At 37.0% G+C, this 26,774-nt stretch overlaps 1 pseudogene; it reads left to right on the top strand.

Annotated features, from left to right (window-relative positions):
* Window positions 1-7,824: 7,824 nt before the first annotated feature.
* Window positions 7,825-10,268, top strand: LOC118884056 (annotated as a pseudogene).
* Window positions 10,269-26,774: the final 16,506 nt, after the last annotated feature.

Here is a 26,774-nt window from a genome sequence, read left to right as displayed (position 1 = left end):
GGTTATTTCAAGCTTCCTGGTGGTTGGTTTTGTAGGAGCAACTTGGGAAGAGAATTCCAGTTCCACAGAGAGTTAATTAATGTGGAAAACAGGCATTACCCACATCAGGCTACCAGTTAACTTTAGGACAGTTTGCCTTCGACACATGTGTGACAGGATGGATGGTTGACTCTTAGAGTTCATGTGATGAATTTGAGAATTGAATACTCTCACCTTGGCTGAAATTCCCACCTTGCAAAGAAGGGAAAATTAATGATGGATATGTAGGCAGGTAGTAATTAGTTAGTTAGATGGATGGATAGGAGGTAGATAGGTAGCTAGGTACGTAGGTAGAAAATTACTTTGTTGGTGTCTTTACACTGAGCATAGATGTATTTGTAACATCTTATGAAGAATCGTCAAACCAATAAATGTTGGGCATCTTTCATGAATACAAAGAAATGTAAGACCTTCAACGAGCTTATGCAGATGGGAAGTAATATGTAAACATAGCAAAAGTTAAATGATGAAGTATCTAATTATCATTTTAAGATAAACATTGGGCTGCAGTCATAAAAGAGTGCGTGCAAATGTGTGTTCATTTATACCGATTTGGGAGTCCAATCCCTGTTGCATCTATCATCTATCTATCTATCTATCATCTATCTATCTATCTATCTATCTATCTATCTATCTATCTATCTATCTATCATCTATCTACTATTATCTATCTCCCTATCGCTCTATCCATCTATCTATGTAATCTATCATCTATCTCCCTGTCAATCTATCTATCTATCTATCATCTATCTATCCATCCATCCATCTATCCATCTATCACCTATTATCTACCTCCATCTCTCTCTCTCTCTCTCTCTCTCTATCTATCTAACTATCTATACTATCTAATCTTTCTACCTTTGTATTTTATTGTAGAAATGGATCATGTACCAACTATAGTCAATGGTCGGGAGGTTTCATTTTCTCTTCTGATAGTTGAATAACTCCCTCTTGAAAAGAAGCCCTTGCTTTCAGTAAGATTTATCAGGTTAAAAAAAGGTTTTGATTTAATATTTGAAGATGGACTTAATCTCCTGCTGTGCTTTAAGCATTTGAAAACCTGCTGCAAAGTGGCATTTCAAAGACAGCTTAATATTAAATTCAGTTTGCAATATTCATATCTAATTGTTATAGGAAGCATTGTTCTGTTAATAAGTAGCAGAATAACAATGTTATTATGTTTGGTTTTCATAGGTCTTTTTAAACCTTTGTCAAAGGCTGCTGTTCTTACAGATGTGTAGAGAAACATTTATACAAACATGAACTCTTACAGTTAAAAAAATATGGATTGTCATTTTTTATTCAGCTAAGATATTCTTGAATTGGTACTGTATTTTCTTATTTTAAAAAGTCTAGCTCTAAGTTCAAATCCACCGTATTATAATGTAAAAATACCAATGAAGATAATGTAATACATGCAAAACATATGCCATCTCTTCTAGAACATGATAAAATAACTTACTGAAGCCTAGGTATTATAAGTTAATTATTTTGAGTAGAGTGGAGATATTGATTGACATTTCTCTTTTATTTCAGCTGTTCTGTATGTTCAGAGTATCTTTTTACCCCCTATACAGCTAAAAAAAAGTCTTATGTTAGAATACTACTTTTATCTGGAGAAGAAAAAAAAACGATTGAGCATACAGTCATTATTAATCATTAATAACATGACAGAAAAGTTGACTGCAGTGGGAAAAATTAAGTCAGTTTTATTATTCATTAAGACATCCTGAAGGAGCTAACTTTTCATAGAAAGAATAGACAATAGAATTATAATATTTCACATTTATGATGTGAAATATGACCATTTGCTAAACTGCTTTGCCTTTTTATAATCAGATTTTCCCAATGATTTATGCTAATTCAAATGATAGTATTACCATCTATCATCATCATCATTCAGACTTTGTTGTTCAGTTTTTTTTTTGCATCACATAAATGTTAATAATTTTACCTTTTCAAAGGAAATAACTTATTTTAATGTGAGATTTCAAAACATGTTAACTATTAGTATGATCATTAAAATTTATTTTAAATAACCTTTTCTGTGCCCCACATTTGATCTGAGCATAATATCACTTTAGATACAGTCTTTGACCATAACTATGGCTTCTGAAATGATTATTTTCCTACGGTAGTAGCGTAAGTATGTAATTCATCTCCAATTGTATTATATTCATAGTTTGTGCTCATTATCACTTAGATTTACTGGAAAGATGTCAGAAGAAGTTGTTTGGTCTCACAGCAAAGTAACAAAGCATTTTGTTCAGTTTATAAAATAAAGTATTAAAATTTTAATATCTGCTTGATTTTAGGGGCCCTATAGTATAGTATTAGGGATGATTTATAATTTTTATACATTTTTTCTGTAGATGATCTTGCCTCCTCATTAAAGGGGAAGCTGAAGGTCATCCAATGTATTTTTCCTCATTTTGTCCTTTTTCAGTTTTTTAATATCTTTACATCATCTTCCACTTCTCTTCTGTCTTTCCTCTTTCAGGAAGATACCTATTCAACCTATCCATCCATTCTTCTGTGAAACTAATACCTTCATCAGTGCCTTCTCTCCGATTTCCTCAGACCTTCTAAGACCTTCTTTTAATAATTAGCCCATCTTTCTCTTGGTTCCTTCATTCCCTCAACTTCCCATTTTTTCTCATTTCCTTTCTGGCCAAATTTACTGAAAATTCAATCTTATTGCCTCTATTGCCTTTACATTCACGTCTAACTCACTGCCATCCGACTCCTCTTCCTGACACTTTACAATACAGATTGAGTTGTTCCAAGGCTCTATTGAACTTTTCTAAGAGGAGGAATAACATTCTCAGGGTATGTATCAAAAAAGAATCACTCTAGCTCTTGAGGCATCAAACCCAGTTGCAGGAAGAGGAGTTAGGACAAATTTCTAAAGGTCTAGGAGGTAGAAGATGGTTATCTGAAAGGATGGGGCAGTGGAAATGGCAAGAGTCAGAGAACTCTAAGAGATACTTAGAAGATAGAATTACAATACTGATTTACTTGGCAACCATATAACCCCATCTGAATCCATAAAACACTCAGCTATAAAATAGGACATAAATATAATACTATTCTCCTTCTAGGTAATACATGAAAAAGAATATATGTAGATTTTACTGCACAGTGAAAAGTGATAAGTTACAGATTGGGATAATAAAGGACTCTCAAATTCATTCTTTCTTCCTATGGCTTTAACAAAAAATAGGAACGACAACAACAAAAAAAACCATCGTGCTACTACGGAGAGGAAGTGAATTTTCAAACCAGAGCAAAAAACCATTGTTTTATAGCTTATATAATTAATGTAGGCTGTAAATCCCAACTTTAAATTAGAAGTACTAGATAAGTAAACTCAGCCCGTATTTCTTTTTAACATACATTCATTTCAGATAGCAAGAAAAAATAATTTCTTTTATAAGCCATGAGAATTGAATTTGAACTTGAGAATTAGTTTAGTTCTAAACCCCACATGGGTGACTCATAAAGTTGACACTCATCTTTGAATAATATTGTGTCCCTAACAAAAGAATTAATAGAATCTCATTAGCAAGTTGTGTTATGTAAATTTTACTGTATATAATCCTTGTTAATTTCTCCACTATTCCATTTGCCTTCTCACTGGGTTTATTTTTCCCCATCACTAATTATTTAAGATATTTGTTTAAGAAGAACTTGTTAAGTGTTTGCTCTGTTCCAAATACCGTGGCAGTGCTGCAGATACAAATAGAATTTAGAGGCGTCCTCTATCCTTACTTTCAAAGGGCCACTGACCTGAAAGTGACTTCTCTCTGCCTCAGGGTCTTTGCATACACTGTCCTCTCTGTCTGTAAAGCTTCCCCACTACCTTGTTCTCTCTAGATGTCCTTACCATATTCTCAGAACAGCCTGCACTTTTCCTTTGCAGCCTTTACCACAGTTGTAATTAAATAATTATACATGTAATTATCTATTTAATGGCTCTATCTCCTACTCTACTCTAAGGCTGAGAGCAACTGTTGTTTCCCTAGAGCTTAGCACAGCACCTGGCGTATAACAGCAGTTCAAAAATACTTGTGGAATGAATGAATGAATGAACGAATGAATGAAAACATGATGCAATTGCCCAGAGAGGGCAGATGGAGGTAGAAAAGGAGAAAAGCCGAGGACAGAACACCAAGGTCACCAATATTTCAGAGGCAGACAGTGCTAAGAAACAGAAGAGGTAGAGGTACCTGAGGAAAAGCTCTATTAAAAATAAAAGAAAATAAGTAAATAAACTTTGAACTTAGAGTTACAGTGTCAACAGTGTGTTAAATGTGATAAACTGTAGTCTCAAATAGGCCTTCCCTGACCCCCTTGTTGCCCCATCCTCTCATCCTTATTATTTATCTTCACAGCACTTATTGAATGTTTTATATACCTCACCCATCTATCCATCCATCCACGAGTACACTTGGGTGTATTATTTTTATAAATTTTATTATTATTATTATTAAATTATTATTATTATATAAACATATAAATTTTCTATTATCCTCTTGGACCACATCAGTAATGGTGTTGGAGAATGTGTTCTACCTGATAGCATAATAGATTTCTCAGGCAACTTCCTGCTCAAGAAAGGTTGGGGATTTGAGCGTCACAGAATCTAAATCTCTAACAGTCACAGAATTTTAGAGTCCAGGCCGAGAGTTTCTTTGGCAGTATAACTCTCTCAAAAAATTGATTCCGATTAGTTCCACAAGCCAGTAACTACCTCCACAGATATTTCTTTTTTAAGCAGTTCATAGATCTGTTTTCTTTCTCTCTTTTCTGGTTTTCTTACTTCTCTCTCAATTTGAAGGAGGCTCCTCTGAGGTTTTCCAGCTTCTGAGTGAAACTTACACCTTAACCTGATTTTTTTTCCCTGAGTCAATTTAAACTGTTCCGGGGTTAAAACAGTAGGTGCAAAGGCCCTTTCCTTGGTGTGATCTTTGTCACAAAACCAGGTTTTAATCAGGCTTTGTTGTGCAGAGACCTTCTGTTTTTGTTCTCAAATGATTCAGCAATTCTTAAAATATAAGTCTCTCAATTTTTGGAATCTCTTGAATATCTTTCATTTCTTTCCTGAAATGCACCTCTTCTAATATCATGCCAAATGCGGCCATTTACACAAAAAGCACACTTCTAAACATCTGTCCTCCAACCCTTTTCCTGATGCTGCCCGTTCATTAAACATACATGATTCTTCACAGATCATAACAAGCAACAGTTTTACCGAATATTTTGTTTCTGTAAAATATGGATTGCCATCTTTCCAAATTCCAGTGGCTGTTTCCATGCTACCCTAGCCCGATTGCTAAGCTAATGCCACATATTTTAATTTTATTGTTATTGGAACAGTCCACTCCTTGTGCAACAGCAAACTACCCCTAAATCTCAGCAGCATAATCCCCCAAATTTGATTTCTGTCTTATAAAAAGTTCAGATGAGTGAGGGCCGGGGTGTCTATCTGGACACTCCGTGCAATAATTCTGACTGCCTCGATCTCGCGGCCACGCCATCTCAACACCTCATGTACAATTTCCAAAGCAAAGGAAGTACACCTCTGCTCACTGCTCTGGGGCTGCCTTGTTAATGTGAGAGTGAAGGCTATTGTTTGTCTGGCTCAGGGCTGCAAGCCAAACTTAGAAGTTCAAGAGAATTAATGAGCCTTGGACACAGCTTTGACTCATGGAAGCAAGCGAATTAAGTTTTCCCCATGTCTTCCTTTAGACACAACTGACCTGATCTGTAGTTTACTTAGGTCTTGGAGGAAGTTCCTGCAAGATCAAGCAATTCCGGTCAAGGTGACTGGAAATACATCTTCGTATTGAATCCCTCTCCTCCCCTGCCCCACTCCCCTTGTCCGGGACTCGTGCTCTCTGGGTTTGCAAAACTGAGAAAGTAACAGGTAAAATAGAAATGAAGACAGCATCCTAAGAAGGACTCTAAATTGCCTAAGAAAGCAGCCAAACTCCTTACCTATCATTCAGGATGCTCCTGGTCCAGTCCTATCGACTGTGAAATGCCACTTCCCCTCAGAAATCTGATTCTTCCATTCCGAAACATTGACCATAAAGTTTTTGTTGTACCTGTTAAGGTACCAATTGTTTTTCTTACTTGGATGATAACTTTGGGGTGTGCTTATACATTAATACATTCAACAAATAGTGACTGAGAGCCAGGCTTTATACTGTAGCTAAAGCAAGAATTAAATCAAGAAGACAGAGACGCTGCCACACAGTACCGGTGGGAATGATAAACTTGGATACAGTCATTCAGTAATTAAATCCTGACACCAGAACACAACTCAGATCGACCTCAATTTCAGAGCCACACTCTCATTTCAAAGCTCTACTCACTCTCTCAATAAATATTTATGAATTGTTTCACTCTTACTATGTGAGTATAGTGAGTTATTTATTTTCTACATTTGGGTCTGTGGGAGTGTTAAAGTGTTCCACACATCACATTTTAAGGTCAAGTGATGGTGAAAGAAATTGTCGGGAAAGTGCTGCTCTGAGGACATCTACAGAACTCACATGAGAGAATACATTTGAGGGAGGACAATTAAAACCATATATGTAGCCGTGTAAGAAAAAAGATTTTTTTTTTTTTTTTGGTAAAAAATAAATTCTTCTTCCCTCCCTTCCCCCTTCTTCCCCTTTCTTCTTTCCTTCATAACCACTCTGGTTCTTTGCATGCTATAACCTTGATCTTTATACCTAAGTAAGCTTTCTAACTCTCAACATTATAAAGCTCACTAAAAAACAACTATGATATATTCACTTAACTAAAGGGCACAGAAACAACACACTGACTCCATTCTTTAAAAAAAACTACAACTTGTAGAAGCTTTTTTTTATAGTGTCGCAGAATTCTTCTGCAGTGTCTCACTTAATTTCTCTGGTGCTGTGATGCAAATATTAAAGCAAGATTTAAAAAAACAGCAAAAAAACTGATGAGTGAAATATCACCCAATTTGGGTACAAAGCATACTTTCTTATGCTTTTGTTATGGAGTCAGTATTTGTAGGGAATGCAAAAGTTTCTTAATGTGAAATCTGTGGAAATAGAGCCTTCCAATCTAAAAGCTAATGCAAAAAACATGTGTATCATTAGCAAATCAGTGATGTTTCTCATCTCTAGAAAATCATATGAAATAGTTCACCATTATTTTTTTAGTATTTTTTCTTAATTTTGCTTTATAATATATATTAAGCATCCTTGATAAGATACAGAAAATAATTCCCTAAAATGTAGGGAGCCAATTTCATTAGTATATTCAGCCTGATTGTGGCTTTCTTTAGTAAGAGTTTTCACAGACTCACTAAAATGTAACTTGATTTTTAAAAGTAGAAACATGGCCCAATTAATTTTACAATTAATTCATTTGTTCTACAAAGCTTTGATTGTTTCTTCTGCCTAAAGATTTTATGTAGGACAGTTAGAAAGACAAGCTCTACAGTCAAGATGGATAATTATTTTATTCACCAACTCTTCTAAATATAAAGCTGCACTAATAATAGGAAAATTTGAAATGATCATTAACATAGTTATCTATGAAACCAAACTACCCTTTGGCTGGATGACTAAAAAGTTATAAAGCATCATGTCAGTGTCTCCTAACAATAGATGTTGATTTTGACAAAAAGTTTCATAATCACAATATTTTAATTTTCATAGAGTATGAAATTACTTGCTCTAAATAAGCTAGATATCATCTAAAATAAATAAATTATCACCCCTGTCTACTTCTAAGGTAAACATGACCAAAATTAATACAAGGGCAGAGGAAAGTATGAAAATTGGAAGTAAAAATTTGAGAACATTGGACCTCAAGCGATATGATGCTAGAATGACAAGTACATTGTCTAATCCAGAGGATGTATGCATCCATGTAGGATCTGAGTTCTACAAATTTAATTCAAGGCTCAAGATACTAAACTTGGTGAACATTAGGGATTCTAGATTTTTAGGGTGTGTGTGATGGGATTCGGTTTGGTTTTGTGGCTTAAAATTAATAATTTCGGGGGCTCTCCTGGTAGCGCAGTGGTTGAGAATCTGCCTGCCAATGCAGGGGACACGGGTTCGAGCCCTGGTTTGGGAAGATCCCACATGCCATGGAGCAACTGGGCTCGTGAGCCACAATTACTGAGCCTGCGTGTCTGGAGCCTGTGCTCCGCAACAAGAGAGGCCGCGACAGTGAGAGGCCCGTGCACCACGATGAAGAGTGGCCCCCGCTCGCCTCAACTAGAGAAAGTCCTCGCACAGAAACGAAGACCCAACACAGCCAAAAATAAATAAATAAAAAAAATTTTTTTTAAAAAATTTCCTTTCAAGGAAATTGCAATGCCTTCTCCATACTATAAAGCTCTTTATGTGTACTTGTAGGATTAGAGCAGCTTTGAGGATGCAGACATATTCTGCTGCATATGTGAGTTGCAGACAGCACCTTGGTTTATAATGCAAATTTTATGTTATATGTGCCGCAAAATAATTTTTAGTGCATACCGTCAAATTTCCTTTATACATTTGTTAGATTACATAAATCTATTGTACATTTGCACACGACATGGGATTTACATTTGATTCACTCACATTCACGTTGCACATATAAATCTAACAATTAATAAACTTATGGTCTTCTTCATCTTTAATCAGCAAAGAATAAATCATCTGGATAACAATCTTATAAGAATATAAAAAGGTTTTAGGAAGAAAGCGGAAGTAATGTTCATTTAAGAGTTTATTCAAAAAGAATAGGCCGGCCATCTTGCGGGAAGGGCTGAAGCAGGCGCTCTCGGCTCGGCGAGACCCGCTGCAATCCGTGGAGGAACGCGCCCCCGAGCCGCCATCGTGCCTGGGCACTTACAGGAAGGCTTCGTCTGGGTGGTCACCAACCGATCCGACCAGTTATTTGACGAGGAATCGGACCCCTTGGAGGTGTTGAAGGCAGCAGAGAACAAGAAAAAAGAAGCCGGCGGGGGCGGCGTTGGGGGCCCTGGGACCAAGAGCGCAGCTCAGGCTGCAGCCCAGACAAGCTCCAACATGGCGGGCAAACAGCTGCGTAAAGAGTCCCAGAAAGACCGCAAGAACCCGCTGCCCCCCAGTGTCGGCGTGGTTGACAAGAAGGAGGAGATGCAGCCGCCCGTGGCGCTTAAGAAAGAAGGAATAAGACGCCTTGGAAGAAGATCTGATCAACAACTTCAGGGTGAAGAGAAGATAATTGATAGGAGACCAGAAAGGTGACCCCCTCGTGAAGGACGATTTGAAAAGCCACCTGAAGAAAAGGGTGAAGGAGGAGAATTTTCAGTTGATAGACTGATTATTGACTGGCCTATCCGAGGCCTTGGTGGTCTTGGAAGAGGTTGAGGAGGTCGTGGACGAGGAATGGGCCGGGGAGGTGGCTTTGATTCTCGTGGCAAACGTGAATTTGATAGGCAGAGTGGAAGTGACAGATCTGGCCTGAAGCATGAGGACAAGCGTGGAGGTAGCGGATCTCACAGCTGGGGAACTGCCAAAGATGAATTAACTGACTTGCAGCAATCACATGTGACTGAGGAAACACCTGAAGGTGAAGAACATCCAGTGGCAGACGCTGAAAATAAGGAGAATGAAGTTGAAGAAGTAAAGGAAGAAGACCCAAAAGAAATGACTTTGGATGTGTGGAAGGCTATTCAAAATAAGGACCGGGCAAAAGTAGAATTTAATATCTGAAAACACAGTGAAGGTGCTGATGGGCAGTGGAAGAAGGGATTTGTTCTTCATAAGTCAAAAAGTGAAGAGGCTCATGCTGAAGGCTCAGTTATGGATCACCGTTTCCGGAAGCCAGCAAATGATATAACGTCTCCGCTGGAGATCAATTTCGGAGACCCTGGCCGCCCAGGACGTGGCGGCAGGGGAGGACGAGGTGGCCATGGGCGTGGTGGACATCCAAACCATGGCATCAGGACTGACAAGTCAAGTGCTTCTCCTCCTGATGTGGATGACCCAGAGGCATTCCCAGCTCTGGCTTAACTGGGTGTCATAAGACAACCCTGGTTCCTTTGTGGACCCTCCTCTTTGAGACTTGCATGCTTAAGGATCCCAAACAACTAAGAAATTAAAAAAAAAAAAAAAAAAAGACTGTCATTCATACCATTCACATCTAAAGACTGAGTTTTATCTGTTTTGAAAATGAACTTCTCCTGCTACACGGAAGTAACAATATGGTAGTCAGCTTTGTATTTAGAAATGTATTGGTAGCGGGGATATTTTCATAATTTTCAGAGATTATGCATTCTTCGTGAATGCTTTTGTATTGCTGCTTGCAAATATGCATTTCCAAACTTGAAATATAGGTGTGAACAGTGTGTACCAGTTTAAAAAAAATAGCATAAAATAGATTCTGTGGACAACTTTGCATATAAATATAAGGGTCTGGAGCCTCAAAGAATTCAAATTCATTGTTAATTTTTCACAGATGAAAAACAAAACAAAGTGGCACATTACGTAAATGGGCCACTAATGATAAATAATGAAACAGTTAATTTTCTCTAGTGAGCAGTGACAACAAATCTTGAAAAGTAAACATTTAGTTTCATGTTGATTAAAAAAATAACAAGGTTTGATTTCAGTATTTTAATGAGACTGAACTAATTTTGTCTTAGCCTATCAAATAGTGATTCTAAAATTTTTCTGAAGTGTCTGAGATTTGTAAGCTTTGGTTTACTTGGTGTAACTTTATTGGCTGGATATTTAATTATTGTACATTAATTTGCTCATTCAGACAATACAATATTTGAGTTTTTTAGGGTAAATTAGTCTCCAAACATGTATTGAGTGCCTACCCACTACAGTGTGTTAGGTGACACAGGAGTTTATTGAGAAAAACCCTTTTTCCTAATTCTCCTCCCAAAACAATAGACACTCAAGGTACACTTTTTAAAACAAAATCCAAGAAATGCATAATTGTTCTCAATCCATCTATAGCCAGCCATTTCCAATCTGCTTCTCATTCTGTGCTCTGAAGTCCATGGGATTACTTCTAGTTTGCTATTCCAAGTTTCTCTGCTCCATCAATACTGATTCAGTATGTGCTGCTCAGACTATTTTGTGGCTCTATTATTTACTCCAATAGCTTCTGCTCAAGTGCCAAGAAGAGAAGATGTTAAAAATGACATAACACTAGTATCAGGGGAAAAAATCCCAGCTACTCTGTCCATGTGGTAGAGACAGAACAATACAGGATAAATATTTTTAGTTATTTCGTGTGATGGGATTTGGTTAGGTTTGTGGTTTAAAATTAATAATTTCCATTCAAGGAAATTACAATGCTTTCTCCATACTGTAAAGCTCATTATGTGTAGTTGTAAGATTAGAGTGGCGTTTTCCCCACTTCAGAGAGATGCTGTTAAAGCAGAAATTAAAGATATGGAAAAGACGGCACACATCAGAAAAAAGGAGGAAGAGGACCCAGTGACTTAAGTTATATTTTACATTTAAAAGAAAAGGAATTGGTGATGTCACACAACAACGATAGCAAAAGCAGCCAAAGTTGGAGAGAAAACAGAGCCATCAAGTTGAGAGAACTGTGCTGACATACACATGCTGAAGGCATGAGTTGGTGTGGCTCAAGGGCTAGGGTTTTGATTGCAAATGATACATTTTCAGGGACTTCCTAAAATGTTGAAAAGATTTTGCGGATGGCCCAAAATAATGTTTTATTACAATTATTATGACCCTATGTTTACTCCAAGGTTATGTGACTCTCGACTTAAGAAAAAATGCACAACGTGAGAGTTGCGAGTTAAGTTTTATTTGGGGCAAAATGAAGACTGCAGGCCAGGAGACAGCATCCCAGATAGCTCTGCGAAACTGCTCCAAAGAGGCAGGGGGGAAGGTCAGTATATATGTGATTTTGGTGAAGGGGGAATACATGCAATCGAGCACATATTTTTTGCAGAAGGTTTCTGCTAGTCTCGTGCAGGTTACTGCTAGTCACGAGGAGCAGACGTCACCATGAAGGATTTTAGTGCTTTTCTAGATATGAGGAGATACAAGGCTCGTAAAATTGGCTCCTGAAAATATCTAACTATCTGAAGACCTGTTCTGCCAGTTTTTCCCAGAGCACAGAGTGCCTCGTTTCAGCTCTCCACCCTGAACTCCTTTTAGGGGGTGTTGAAAGTCAGCAGCTGCAGCTGTACATGATTTAATCCTTGTAGAGGTAGATGGCAAGTGCCAATGGAAAGATGCCAATTTGTAGTTGACATGACCCATTCCCATATCCCGTTATCCCCTTCCATTCACAGCCAAATTTCTAGAGAGAATAGTCTGCAATAGCTGTCTCTATTTCCCCTCTTTACTCACCAATAATCACCAGTGCTGATCACCCTGAAATATGGCATCTAATACCACCAATTGCTCTTTCCTCTAGTAAAGATCACCAGTGTCCTCCAAATTATCCAGCTGTGGGAGAATTTCTGTCCCTGAACTTTCTATAGCATTTCTGTCCCTGAACTTTCTCCTTTTCAAATACCTATTTTCCCTTTGCCCAAAATGCCTTTTGCCCCAGTATTTCTCCTCCAAGGTACTGCTTTCTCCTGATTTGCCCCCATTTTGCTATTTATTCCTCCTTAGTTCCTTTAGTGTCTCTGGTATCCATTTTTAAAATATGTCTCTCCCCTGGATTGTTTCATTGACCCCTTTTGCTTTGCAATTCACACTTCTCAATTTGCCCTCAGTTCACACTCTGCCTGGGTGATCTCACCCACTCACATTGATTCAGATACCAGCTAGAAAGAAAAAAGGAATCCAAGAAAGTCTTCTCTGTCTTTTATTCACACAGGTCCAACAAACTCACCTCCTCTGGAACATCTTCACAGATGGTTGAGTCGGTTTAAATATATAACCTCTTTTCACTTGCAGCCCAATTATGTTTACTCCATAAACATTATTTACACTCAATGCTGCTAACTTATTCCTTTGAAGTTCAAGAGTTTTATGTGTTTTGTGTCCTTATTTTTACTTAATTATATTGAAAAAAAGGTAGCATGTTTAACTTAATTTATGTGATACTTAGTAAGATTTATAGGAAAGCAGGAATTGTCTTTTGGGTGCTAAAAAAATCTTCCAAGTTTCTCAAAAACATTTTTAACAAAAATCATATCAACATCCCAGTTCTTTTAAAATTTCAACTACACACACACTAACACACCCACATTAAGAAGCAGAGTTTGTCATATTATTGGACAATAATAGTCATGATCTATCTCCAAAATTAAGATATTTTTGTTATATATGGTTTTCCAGTATTCACATTTTAAGTAAGAAATCTTAAAAGCTAGAGCATCACATATAATGAATTGAAACCAGCTCAAGAGTCTTTAAAAATTCTTGGTTAAACTCAGACATGAATCTAAGACTAACTATGTAATGTTATAGAAAAGAACAGAAAAACCAACGTTCAAAAAATTAAAATACACATGTGAAAAAAGATAGATGTAAAAAATTAAGATAAATACTACATAAAACATTTTTCTTATTTCGTTTCTTATTCAGAAAACTAGCTTCAGAATAACTATCCCACATTACTAATTAACAAATAATCCTTTCAAACAAAACTCAAAATAAGATAATATCAATAAAATACATGATATCACATTATGAGATGTTTTAAAAATAATAAATAAATTTTATTCAAGGGAGTCATGGCCAGAACTGATGATGTTACAGACAGAAGATGTTTATTTAGCTTAGAAATTTCTTTTACTAATTACAAATATTGGTGTTAAGACGAGAACTCCGAATTTCATTTATTTCTTAAATTTATATTCAAAAGGTAAAGTTAGAATTAAATATATTAATAAGCCGCCATTGATGAAAAAGAGAAAGCTTTGACCTAAAATTATGATGATTTAGTGTCTTCACTTAATGATTATATCTTGGCTCTTCCTTCATTTTACTGATGGGAGTTCAGGTAAAGAGCTTATTAACATAGAAAAGAAAAGCCTCAAAGTGTGCATTTAAAGTAATGCTTTGAAGAAACGTAAAAAGATCTGAAGCATGTGATTTTTCCATAACTGCATATACATAACACGAAAAAAACCTTAAGTGCATTTTACATTAAAAAAATTTGAAACATTTAATGATTTGACATTTCAAGATAATTTCTAATGACAAAAGGGTCTACCTATTTTTAATATTTATGTATTTGCCTTGCTAGCTTAGAATTCCTGCAATGATTTATTTGCTCTTTTTTTTTTTTTTTTTCATTTTTTCTTTCCCAAATTCTGTTAAGGTCACTTTCAATCTCTCTCTGTTGTCATATAATCTCTTTTTTTTCATCTTTATTTTTACTTTGAGACTTCATTTCAAAGTGGTTAAGAATAATAGAAAGTACTTACACTTAACATCATACTTAGTATTTATGAAATACTCCCCCAAGCACTTTGCTTCTATCAAATCATTTTCTTCTTTTCAAGAACCTATGAGGTAGATATTATTATTGTCATCTTCATTTTGCCATTGAAGACACCGAAACGCAGAAATAATAAGCAATCTGCCAGGTCACCCAGCCAATAACCTGCAACTCAAGATTGAACCCCACATGGTCTGGCTGAAAGACCATGTGTTTGCCACGATACTGTGCTGTTACATTTTTGAAATCGAGAACAAGGGTGTTGTTTCAAATGTCCTTTGCTCCCTGGCTTATTTTATTGGCTGGTATGCAACCTCCCTGTGACTTGTATTTATAATAATAATTTCATTTTTTTAAGTGAATTAGTTTTGCATGATTCCATGCTGGTTCTTTTACAGTGATTGCTCATGTTTGAGTGAGGGAAACTTTTAAAGCTAGGTATTTTGCAGAATTTTGACTGAAGAAGTAGAATTTAAGAAAGTGAGCTGGCAGCTTCATTTAGGGACCTGCATCTCTGAACTCTTTTCCCCCAAATCTGCACAGTTCTTTTATCTGGGCACACACATCCTTGTATGGCATAGAATATTTGAAGGTTGATCCTTTATCTTCAGCTGAATGTGCTCAGTGGCTGCAAAGCTCATAGCCACTTCCCCACTTCCCCACCTTGCCTTGCTCACACCATGCTTGCTTATGTTTTTATAAATTTCTTTCAGCCTTGGTGTCTTCTGATTCTCTGAGGTGTAGAACCAGATTCAGGAGACTCATGAAGCTTGCCCATGAATTTGGAATTTGTTTTCACAAATTTATTTCACATCCTTGCTGCACATCCTTGTAAGCAGCAAGGACGTTCCCTCACATTGGAGAAATCTGGCCTGTATTGGACATGAAAGTTTATCCATGACTTCCAAATCCCCAAACCTCAAAGACTCTTCTGAACCCACCTAGGATATTTGATGATGTCTCTCCATCCTTATTTGAAATTCTGTTCTTGTTTAGTTAAACATCAGTATGAATAATTCCTTCTGTCTCTGATGTCACTTTTCTGTCTTGCTTCTTTGTTCTACTTCAGTGCTACTGTTCTCCAGGCTTCTAGCCTCAGTTCTCTAGACCTGCGATGTGATACACTCTCCTTTGGTGATTTCATCCCCTCTCATTGAACGAGAGCCTCACTTATGCCGGTAACTCCCCTCTCTGTAGCTTCAGTCTAGCTTTCCTACTGTTTATTCCTACATTCGTCCTGCTGTTCCTCGACATTTCAAACTTCATGTCCCACAAGTGCCCCTTGTCATGTTCTAAAGGAACCTAATTTTCTTTCTTTACAAATGTATTTCTTCCTTATTGTTTTATGTTGGCTAATGATATTGCTCTGCTCTCAGTTAACTAAGCCAGAGACTCAGGCACTCCCTAGAGTTTTCGTTTTCCACATTCTGCTCTTCTCATGTGACCATATCCTTCCATTCTATCTGGGTGATGTCTACCACATCTCCTTTTTTCCCTGCATTACACAAGCACACTGCCTTAGTTTAAGTCCTCATCAAATATTGTCTGCTCTAATGCAGTTACCTCCTAATTTGTCTCCCAGCATCCATCCTACACCCCTCTGAAACCCTGCCTCTCTTACTGTTAGAGGAATCTTTCTAACATTCAAAAAAGATTTTTACTACATTTATTTATTTATTATTTTTGGCTGCATTGCGTCTTCATTGCTGCACGTGGGCTTTCTCTAGTTGCAGCCAGCAGGGGCTACTCTTCGTTGTGGTGCATGGGCTTCTCACTGCAGTGGCTTCTCTTGTTGTGGAGCACGGGGTCTAGGTGTGCAGGCTTCAGTAGTTGTGGCACGCAGGCTCAGTAGTTGTGGCTCATGGGCTCTAGAGTGCCGGCTCAGTAGTTGTGGCGCATGGGCTTTGTTGCTCCGCGGCATGTGGGATCTTCCTGGACCAGGGCTCAAACCCGTGTCCCCTGCATTGGCAGGCGGATTCTTAACCACTGCGCCACCAGGGAAGTCCCTAACATTCAAACCCGATCATGTCACTTCTAGGACTCTTACTACAGGTGTGACTCAACCTCTCAGTTCTTGTTTCCTCCACTGCAAAAGGCAGACAACAGTAGTACTTCCTTGCGGTATTGTTTTAAAAATTAAGTGGGACAGATCAGGAGAAGTGCCTGGCACATATTAAGTGCTCAAAAAATGTGCTCACTTATTATGGATGCCTGATGTTCCCTCAAACTGAACTCCTTTCAGTTTTCTGAGCATACCCTGATCTCTCTCATCTCTGGACCTTCATAGAAGCTTCTCCCTGGAAACCTTTCCCTCTATCTTTAAATGAATAATTTCTAGTCATCTCTGGAGTCTCAACTTATCATCACTTCCTACCAGACGACTTCTCTGTTACCTGGATAGCAGGTTCAGTGTCATCACTATGTGCTCCCAAAGCATCCTCTACTTCCTCAATCTACTGATATCTTTAACTAAATTTTAGGCACCGTGAGAACCCAGTACACGTACCTGGCATATAAAAATGCTTTAAATATTTTCGAGTGAAAGCATAAAGACATATTTTTAAAGGGAATAGAGTGTAGGCTTTTAGGTTGGCCCACATTATTTTTTATTGTTAAATTTGGTTACTTTATCATGATAGAACACTTCAGCTTGGTCATCTGCTGTGCTTGTTACCAGAGCTCAAATCAGTGTGCCTTGAATTCTGTTTCCTCTGATTCTCTGTAAAGCTTACATGGATTCAATAAGTGGAAAAGAATCTCCACCTGCTTTGCATCATTACTAAGAAATCTATTCTAGTATAGCATCCTTGCTCCATACTGAAATTATTTGCTCACATTTATTTACATACCCAAATACCTGGTTAGTCTGTGAGGTCCTTTTATTATGCATATCCTATCTTCAGCACCAGGAAGCACTGTTCTCAGTTGCCAACTCCCTTTCTCCATTCTCTGCTTTTCGTTGTCCTGCTCTGTGCCCTTGAATCCTGACCCCTGTGGACTACATCACCTGGGCTCCCTTCTTCCCAGATTCCCTGGAGTCCAGCCAATGGGAAGCCCAGGCAGAGGTGGTGGGCAGAGGAGGAAGCTCCAACTGGAAAGCATTCCCTCCTCATGTCCTGACGGCTACATTCTAACTGTACATGTGGTTATATCATTTTTTTTTTCTCTTGCTCCTTCAAGCCTAATGGTGAGATTAACGGCTTTCTGAGTTCACACTGCTTTTTATCTTGGAGACCTGAAAAAGTTGTTGTAGATTTTTCTTAACTTTGCCCACACCTGTAAATAGATCCTTTAAAATTTTGTTTCAGAATCTCAGTTGAGAGATTGAGATTGACATATATACACTAAAATGTATAAAATAGATAACTAATAAGATCCTGCTGTATAAAAAATAAATAAAATTCAAAAATTCAAAAAAAAAAAAATCTCAGTTGAGAATTTCCAGCTTCTTTTACCTGCTGGGATTGTATATGATAAAAAGTACCTTCTGATGCCAGGCACATAGAAAATGCTAAATGAGAATTTATTAAACAAACACATGAAGTAAGTGAATGCATGGAGGCTTAGTTCATTCAGCCCATCCTCCTTCTGTGAAAATCTTATCTTTTCATATTTAAATAGTCTGCCCAAGTGGATAAAATTAGTAGTCACCAATTATTATGAGTCTTTGAGAACTTAATCCCGTTAACCAAGTATAATAACTAACAAAGATATCTCACTGGAACCAACCAATCAATCCCTTTGTAACTTTTCATATTCAGCAGGACGTTACTTTTTTTTGTAAACTGCACATTTCATAAAACCTATATGATTTTTTGAGAGCACATATGGGGGAACATTTTGCTATTTGCAATGCATATATAGGTGAATACAAAGTTGGTGCAAGAGAAAATGATGTTATGGTCGAGGTTGAAGTGTTCAGTGTTAGAAAGCCAGCAATGCTAATGTTTAATATAAAATGCATCTGCTGAAGATTATCTTTCAAGCTGCATATCTCTGAAATCCATTACATTAAAAAGTATACACATGGATAGATATTTCACAAGACCTGTAAATTATCTCACAGTTGGTTATTGATCAGCTTACAAAGGCAAGTAAATAATTACTTACAGAGAATACCCAGAAGAAGAGGAATGTGAAAAGATTAAGAAAATATAGTAGATATTAAGGAATAGAAGCAGTTCCTAAACCACTAAAAACTAAAACAACAAATCCAGGAAACATTGTTATGTTTACCTGGAAAAACAGATTCTTACTTTAAATAACATTTAAGGATTTTAGATTTTTAAGGCTTTTGTCCCTGAAAGACTACCTTAATATTGTGGATTCTAAATGTAGACTAATTTATCCAAAAGTAAAAAATAATATTTCTGACAATTTGGCTAAATAGTAATTTAATAAATATTTTGATATGGTTTCCTTATTTTTAATAATTGAGGGTAGTCATTGACAGCCAAAGAGGTTCTACTACTCCAAAAAAAAAAAGAAAGTAGATCTATTTCTAGTTCACAGATTGGCCTTATATACCATGATATTTTATTAGAAATGAGAGAACAATGTTTTTTTCTCATAAAGTATTTAAAATGTTTGTTAAGGAAAGTGCCATCCCAAAGACCTTAAACAGGTATATCACCTATTTTATGTCACAGTTACCACTTTAAAAAGAATGTCCCAAGGAGTGAAAAGGCAATTGCTGACTATTTTTCTTTTACCTCTCTCTTTTTAATTTTTACTTTATGGTCATCTCCCCCATAGAAGATTTTAGGTGAAAATTATATTTATCATTATTTTGTAATGTTCTTGTTACCAATGAGTAGTATGTTAACTATAGTAAATTTAGATGTGCACAATTTGTTACAAAAGAATTATAGAAAACAATCAAGTAAGTTTGCTATTAAATTATACTTTTAAGAAAAGATTTTGCAAGTTAGATTTATCTACTCAGGGACTAGGTATACAGATGTAGATATTTCAATTTAACATTCTACACATATTTAATGAAAGAATAGGATTTTGCTGAGTTAATATTTGCTAGAGGAAACTAATTAATAGATTTCAGGAACCTTGTCTAGCTCTTTTCAAGATGATGTGAGGTGAATAAACCAACCAGTCATAAAGGTGATCATTTACTAGTTTATAAGTTGACATGATTCTCACGAAGGTTAAGTTTTCTTCCATCCGTTTTCTTTTTTCTCGTTAAATTTCTTCATGCTGTTTTCTACAACATGTTCTGTGACGAGCCTGGAGTCATTGTTGCACACAGGCAAAAGCCCATAAATTCTCCCCATAAATACAAATATGTGTTCACATTCACATGCCCATAGAGACAGACGTTTAGGCTCTAAGGTGAAGCGATTTCAAGCTCATGTGTTTAGAGGGACACTTTCATTCTCAGCCGTCAGGGTGCAGTGCAGTAAACATCCTCCGAGTGGAGCTCAACCCCAGCCGACGGCAGAATCTCTGAGGGCCTACCACCTTGGCGCAAGGTCATTCACATTCCCTGCCTCCTTCTCTTTCCCCTTTAGCCAACTGCGAATTCAACAACACAATCTTGACCGTAGTTTTCAGACTATACCATTAGCTTATTGAGCAACTGCTCCTGCTTTTAAATATTAACGATGCATTTTTAATATGATAAATATAGTATACTTGAATGGCTTTATGCAGGTCGGATAAACTGATTTTTGTTACTCTTCAAATATGACTTTCTGAAGACTAGACTTCTAATTGTATGGCTGATATAGTTACAGATGTGCCTGTGGCTTCCAGACGGCAGCTGTTCTGTCCCAGTGAACAGAAAACAGAGGTTGGGAGCAAGTGTTTTTTAGGGTTTTATAAATGGAGGCATTTTAACTTAGAATTGATAAAACTAAAAAAACAGGTTTTACCCATATTGTTGCTGATGGTGTTTAAGGAAACTTTCGTTTACTGAAACAATATAAAGGTGACGTGTAGAAATTACCATGGAAATTATTCAGGACTCCATTTTCCCATGGCTTGGAAAACAGAATTCAGGCAGTTTTGCTATGGTAATTGCCTGCTTAAGACAGGAAATCAGATTGATTTAAAAGCTGGGATCTTCTAGCACATCCTAGACACCTTTAATCTTACAACTCCCCAGGGAACTGACAATGACCCAGAAGGAGCGATAGGAGGAAATCATTCTATTTGGAGGGTAAGACTATTTAATCTGCGAAGTAAAATAGAATATTGAGGCGGAAGATCAAGGCAATTTGCCAGGTAATTTTAAAAGTTCCTTCAAATTACCCCAGTTATCTAGGTATTTCACAAGAAGAAAAGATACTTGATTTAAATGAATAATATATTAAATTAATTTCTGTAGTTTTAGTTTAGTTTCTTAAAAACATTCGCTGAAACACATAATTATCTTTTAAAGTGTCATTTCTTTGTAAATATAAAAATCTCTACCATTGAATAAGAAATATTTTGTATTTCCTGAATAAGTGACATTCCTCCTTTGCTTTAAAATGTTTTTCTGTTCTTTCTGATATGATTGCTACTACACATACATTTTTTGTGTGTGTGTGGTTCTTTTGGAGTGTTGCATATACATACCTTAAAAATGCATAGGAAACTAAGTAGCTAAAATCTGCAAGAATCACCTTAAAATAGTCTTCATTAAAAGGTAAGCATAGAAGGTATCTGAAAGTATCAGTGTTTTCTGAAAAGAAGCATTAGCAAAATTGCTTTAATAAATCCAATGCAATATTACAATAGTTATCTTATAAAAAAATGGTCCAATTTAGTCCTAACTTTCTCATAAAACATAACACAAAGTCCTATTGAACTTACAAAGTTGGATCTTGAAAACACACACGATATGCATACACATTTATATCAGAGTTACTAGCATTCAAACAAGGTTTTGGACAATGCAGACATTTTTAAAAGGAAAAAAACCATATTCAATATATATACATATATATATATATATTATATATATGAGTAGATAGAGAACATAAAACTCATATGATAAGAATCTCATTTTTTGGATGAGACAATTCACCAGAAGAGTGTGTATTATTTTATGACCAAGAAGAAGAATCACTTGTTTTACCCAACAGTAATTTTATATACGGCTACTCCTATATCTTTCCTTCTGTCACTGAATTTGGCGATGGTTCAGTATGAACTAAGCCCTGAAGTTAATTTAATAATTTGCACAACCCACATTAGTGGAAGAAATCAGGAAATTAGACAGGAATAACAGATAGTGTAATGCATCTCACATATTGAATGACAATATTTATCATCATGCTTTGTGAGATATTAACTAATTTGTGTTACTCTTTTAATATATTTTAAAGCTTGTTGTATACATTTAACTAATTTGTTGACTGTGCAAACCACCTGGTCTTAGAAGAGAAATCAATCTTTTGGCAAATGGCTTGATAAAAAGGCAGAACCAGACTGAGATCTTCCTGGTCTCAGGAGACCTGGGTTCCAGCTGCTTTTGAGGAACCAACAGGATATAGGGACCTCCTTTCTCTCACTTGAGTTGGACTCAGTGATGTTGAGGTTTCTTTCAGAGCTAAAATTCCTTGAAAGTGAAGCTATTTATGTTTCTAGTACCGTACATCTCACCCAGCACCATGGTGGATCATTTGTGAGTTTTGTCCTCCTCACTCGACTGTGAACTCCTCCCGAGCAGGAATTGTAACGTCTAATGTCAGCATCCTCAGAGCTGCGCACAATGCCTGGCATACAGTTATGACCTAATAAGATGCAATGAATATGTATGTATATATACACACACAACTATGATTCTTCTGATGAATGTCAATAGTTCAGTGAATTTCACTTTGCAGGTCCTTATGGAGGCGAATCAACTGAACATATTATGCCTCCCTTCCACTATATAGAAAGGTGTAAAATATGTTCTTTATCAGGAAAAACAGTAAAACTGCACATACATGTACAGAGAGTTATTTAAAAGAATGGACTTTAGGAAGCATTTCAGAGATCATGATTGATAAACATTATATAGAGACCACAGGTAAGATAACCTTCTGGAGGAGAGGGAAAGATGAAATTCTAGGTTCTGCGCGCACCCTGACCTCTTTGCCGAGATTACAAACGTGTGCACATTTGCTCTCGTGTGCTTTTGGACATTAATTTACTAGAAAGTGAAGTGAGTCCAAAATCTATTTCTATTCTGGCAGAATAGCATGCCAGAGCTTTTCTTCTTTATGTACTTTTGGCATATATTCAATTATAATTAATTCTTAAAGATAATATTTCAGTTTCATTCTGGTTTGAAGATATAAGTCTTACGAAAGTTCACTTGCAAAAATAAGGACTAATCTATGCCTAAAAAGCAGTGAAAGTAGACGTTGGTTTTGGGGGTAACAGTTAGAGGAGGTAAGATTTTTCAAATACAACACAAGAATCCAAGAGGCTTCTATTTGTACTTGCGAGGAAACGTGATTTAATGTAAATATATTATAAATATGCAATCCACACACTGCTACATGAAATGTTTTTTATTTGTTTTGTTTCTTTTTGTGTTTTCAATAGCTACCATTAGAACGTAATGGCAAATATGTTTTATTTTCTGCTGTATCCTCAGTGCCTGATATATAGTGGTTATTTAATAAATATTTACTGAATTGACTAATACAGTTCCAAGAATCTGAGGAACACCTACTGCATGCAATATTTTGCTATTGATTAAAGATACTCACTGATATCAAGAAGCCATGCCTAGGTCACATGTAGTAATCAGAAAAACATAAAAGATAATCCATAATGAAATGCAGAGAAATTGCTGTAGAAAATGATGTTTTTAATAAGGGTGTTGAGGTACTGATTGGTTCATGTGGTTTAGTGACGATGTCTTCATATAGGCATTGGTCACTTGAGCTTAACCTTGGATGATGTGTCATGTATTAAATACATTGCAATATGGAGTAACCATTGTACATATTACAATATAGGGTAGATATATAGTATATAACCCAAAATTCCAATATGGGAAAGAAGTGAGACTGGATGCTTTGTCTATTGGGGTAGTGAGGAAATTTCTTTGATGAGAACAGATGGTATAAATGGAAAGTAGTTTGGAGACTTAGCATGTGTCCAATTATGAAGGTCCTTAAAAAAGACAGAGACTTTTTCTTTTTTTCTTGACTTAGTAGACAAATGAGTGACATAATGAAGGTGGTATTTTAGGAAAATTAGTCTAGCAGTGAGATTTAGGATCTTTTGGTATGTTGATGGAGTCTGAAACCTGGGTGACCATTTAAGAGACGATTGCAGTAATTCATATATTAGATCATAAGGGTGTAAAGGCATAGTCAGAATGGAGTGAGGCAGAATCCAAGTGACATTATAAAGAAAGAATCGGACATTTTTAAGTAACTAGAGTAGGAGATGAAGGGGAGGGGATGTGCCAAAAGTGATTAGAAGGTTATGGTTCAGAATGACAAGGAGAATATTGGATCTCTTGACAGAGGAGTGTGGAGGGAGAGCTGGTTTTGAGGAAGATGAGATAGTGTGATTTCAGGTGGATACAGCTGAGATCTGGTTGCCAACTTGCAGATTATTAATTCATTCAACATTATTTATTTATCACTTACCATGTGCCAGATAACATGCCAGGCAGAAGGGATCCAACTGCAAAAAAGAAATGCATGTTCCCCACCTCCAGGGAAGGAGGTGCTGTCCAGCTAAGATCTTCAGGGTGAGTGGGAAGAAAACAGGCCAAAGGGCTCTCCCCTTTGGAAGAATGACAGAGACAAGGTGGGAAGAATGTATAGAAGCTTGAGGGAAGAGAAAGCCTAGGACATTCTAGAGGGTAGTTCAGCATGATTAAACTGTGCATGTTCTACTCAGTTCAACTTGATTCTAGTTTTAGTCTTTCACCTTGGCCTACGTGGGTCATGCTAGTGCACAAAAAGTGGATCCACTTCTTAAGGGGAAATTGAAACAAGTACTTTAATTAATTAAATATAATGAATGTACATGAAGGTGATGTATACAAATTTACATAAAGATGAATAAGTAACTCCAGACATTCTTGGTCAAGAAGGACTAAGCAAATCATCTATCTTTTTCATGAAAGTAATGCTATGTGGCCTTCTGCTTATGTATAGGTCTTATTTCACCCATTATACTTGGAAAAAAGTGTAATAGAATCCTCTATAGCCTGACAAAGGCATATTCTACACAATATCACTTGATACATTACTATGGGAAAGGAAAAAGAAATTTGCAACATGGGTCCAGGAACCTTCTAGAAAATAAGAGAGTGAGACCTCAACTTTCTGATCTTGCAGTTAAAAATTAGGGAAGCCCATTTGGAAGGACTAGGGTGGCTAAATTCAAGCTGTGGGGAGAAGACATTAATGGCTCCAAAAGAGAACTTTAATCCAGTGACCTAAGCATAATCCAAGGATATAAATGTTGAGAGGGAGGGCAGATCTGACACCATGTGTGGCTGAGACTAGGGCCCCTTATGACTCAGAACTCCTGGCATTCCATTGTGCTCACAGGAAAATAACTGTAAATATGAATATAAACTAGTTTAGCCTGAGGTCCAAAACAGTCACAGAAAAATATCTGTTAGAATGTACATGATCAGAAATAGCAGCAGTAGTGAATTAACAGATTCTCCGGGCTTCCCTGGTGGCGCAGTGGTTGAGAATCTGCCTGCCAATGCAGGGGACACGGGTTCGAGCCCTGGTCTGGGAAGATCCCACATGCCGCGGAGCAACTAGGCCCGTGAGCCACAATTGCTGAGCCCGCGTGTCTGGAGCCTGTGCTCCGCAACAAGAGAGGCCGCGATGATGAGAGGCCCGTGCACCGCGATGAAGAGTGGCCCCCACTTGCCGCAACTAGAGAAAGCCCTCGCACAGAAACGAAGACCCAACACAGCCATAAATAAATAAATAAATAAAAATTTAAAAAAAAAACAGATTCTCCAGTTCTTTCTTGTTGAGGAGTTGGATTGGCCCACTTGTGGATTAGGATGACCAGCCAAGCTGAGATCAAGGAGGCCACAAAGAAGAGACTGAACTTCCTGCTTAAAAGAATGGTACATGCATTCTCTAAAGATTATCAGGAACAGAGGAAGAGTTGTAGCTCTCAGTACTTCCTAGGATTGCTGTGAGGATTAAATAAATTCACACTTAACACTTAGAACCATTCATGGTATATTAAGTCCTCAATATTGAGAACTTGACTTGGTGAAGTTGCTCATACTGGAAGATATGGAAGAGGTCCTCTCCTGGTAGAGAATTACTACTTGGGAAGCAAAATCATCAGTTTTCTTGATGAGCATGAAAGAAAAACAAGGTCAAGTTGGTCTTAAATTTTCTTAACTGAGATATCTGTATGGGTGATAATACCAAAGAAACCATGATGATTAAGTCCAAGGGGTAAAATCTTTCTATGCCCTGGGCAGTTCCAACATGAGTGACCCTAACTCTCATCCCTGTCATTCTGCCTTTTCTCAACATTTGAAGCTAACCAGCTTATTCCCACTTTTGTGTATAGTATTTTTTTTTCTTAGGACATGTTAACATATTCAACCAGGTATTGTCTAGGCCCATAGACCTCGGAACAATACTGTCTCTGTGTCTGAAAGTTAATCTTAGTGTTACGAGGCATGCCTCCTAAAGTGTGTCCTAACATATCCCATTAGGACCACCTCTCCATAGACACTGAGGAGAGAAGCTGACAGAGAGGTGAATTTAGAGGGAGAGCAGTGAAGACTGTGTTCTCTGGAGTAGGTTTTAAGTCATAAGCTTGTTGGCTGGGCTTGAGGGAAGACCTTGCAGCACAATATGTCTTACAGGACTTCAAGGGACGGCACTTTGGGGACAAAATACTTCTGCATTCCGGCATCACGCTTCATCTGATCTGACTGCAGGTATGAACCATTATTTTCTGAGGTCTAAAGAATTTATAGGAGCACTCTCAATGTTACCATCAATAATCTTTAAGAAAATAAGGAGATTACGGGTAGGAAATTGTCCTCTTTTAGAAATAAAAAAGGATACGTTTTTAAACCTATGATTGATAATACTACTGTTTGTCCCTACTAGTATTCTAGAATAGTTAGTCAACAGAGAAAATGACTCTAGAAGTCAGTGTGGATTCCTAGAAGTCACTGTGGATTCAAAGGCTATGCTTGCTAATCCCATTTCCTTCTAGATTTGTAGTAATCTAGATCACTAATAATCACAGTAATTGCTAGATCACGAGATGAAGTCAGTATTGCAGAGTATATCTGATAATTTGTTATGAAACCATTGTGGGTGAAATGGGAATATGGTGACCAGATTATGTCAGAG

Source organism: Balaenoptera musculus, chromosome 18, assembly GCF_009873245.2.
Source record: "Balaenoptera musculus isolate JJ_BM4_2016_0621 chromosome 18, mBalMus1.pri.v3, whole genome shotgun sequence".
In the NCBI taxonomy this organism is placed as follows: domain Eukaryota; kingdom Metazoa; phylum Chordata; class Mammalia; order Artiodactyla; family Balaenopteridae; genus Balaenoptera; species Balaenoptera musculus.
This window is presented reverse-complemented; position numbering and strand designations above follow the sequence as displayed.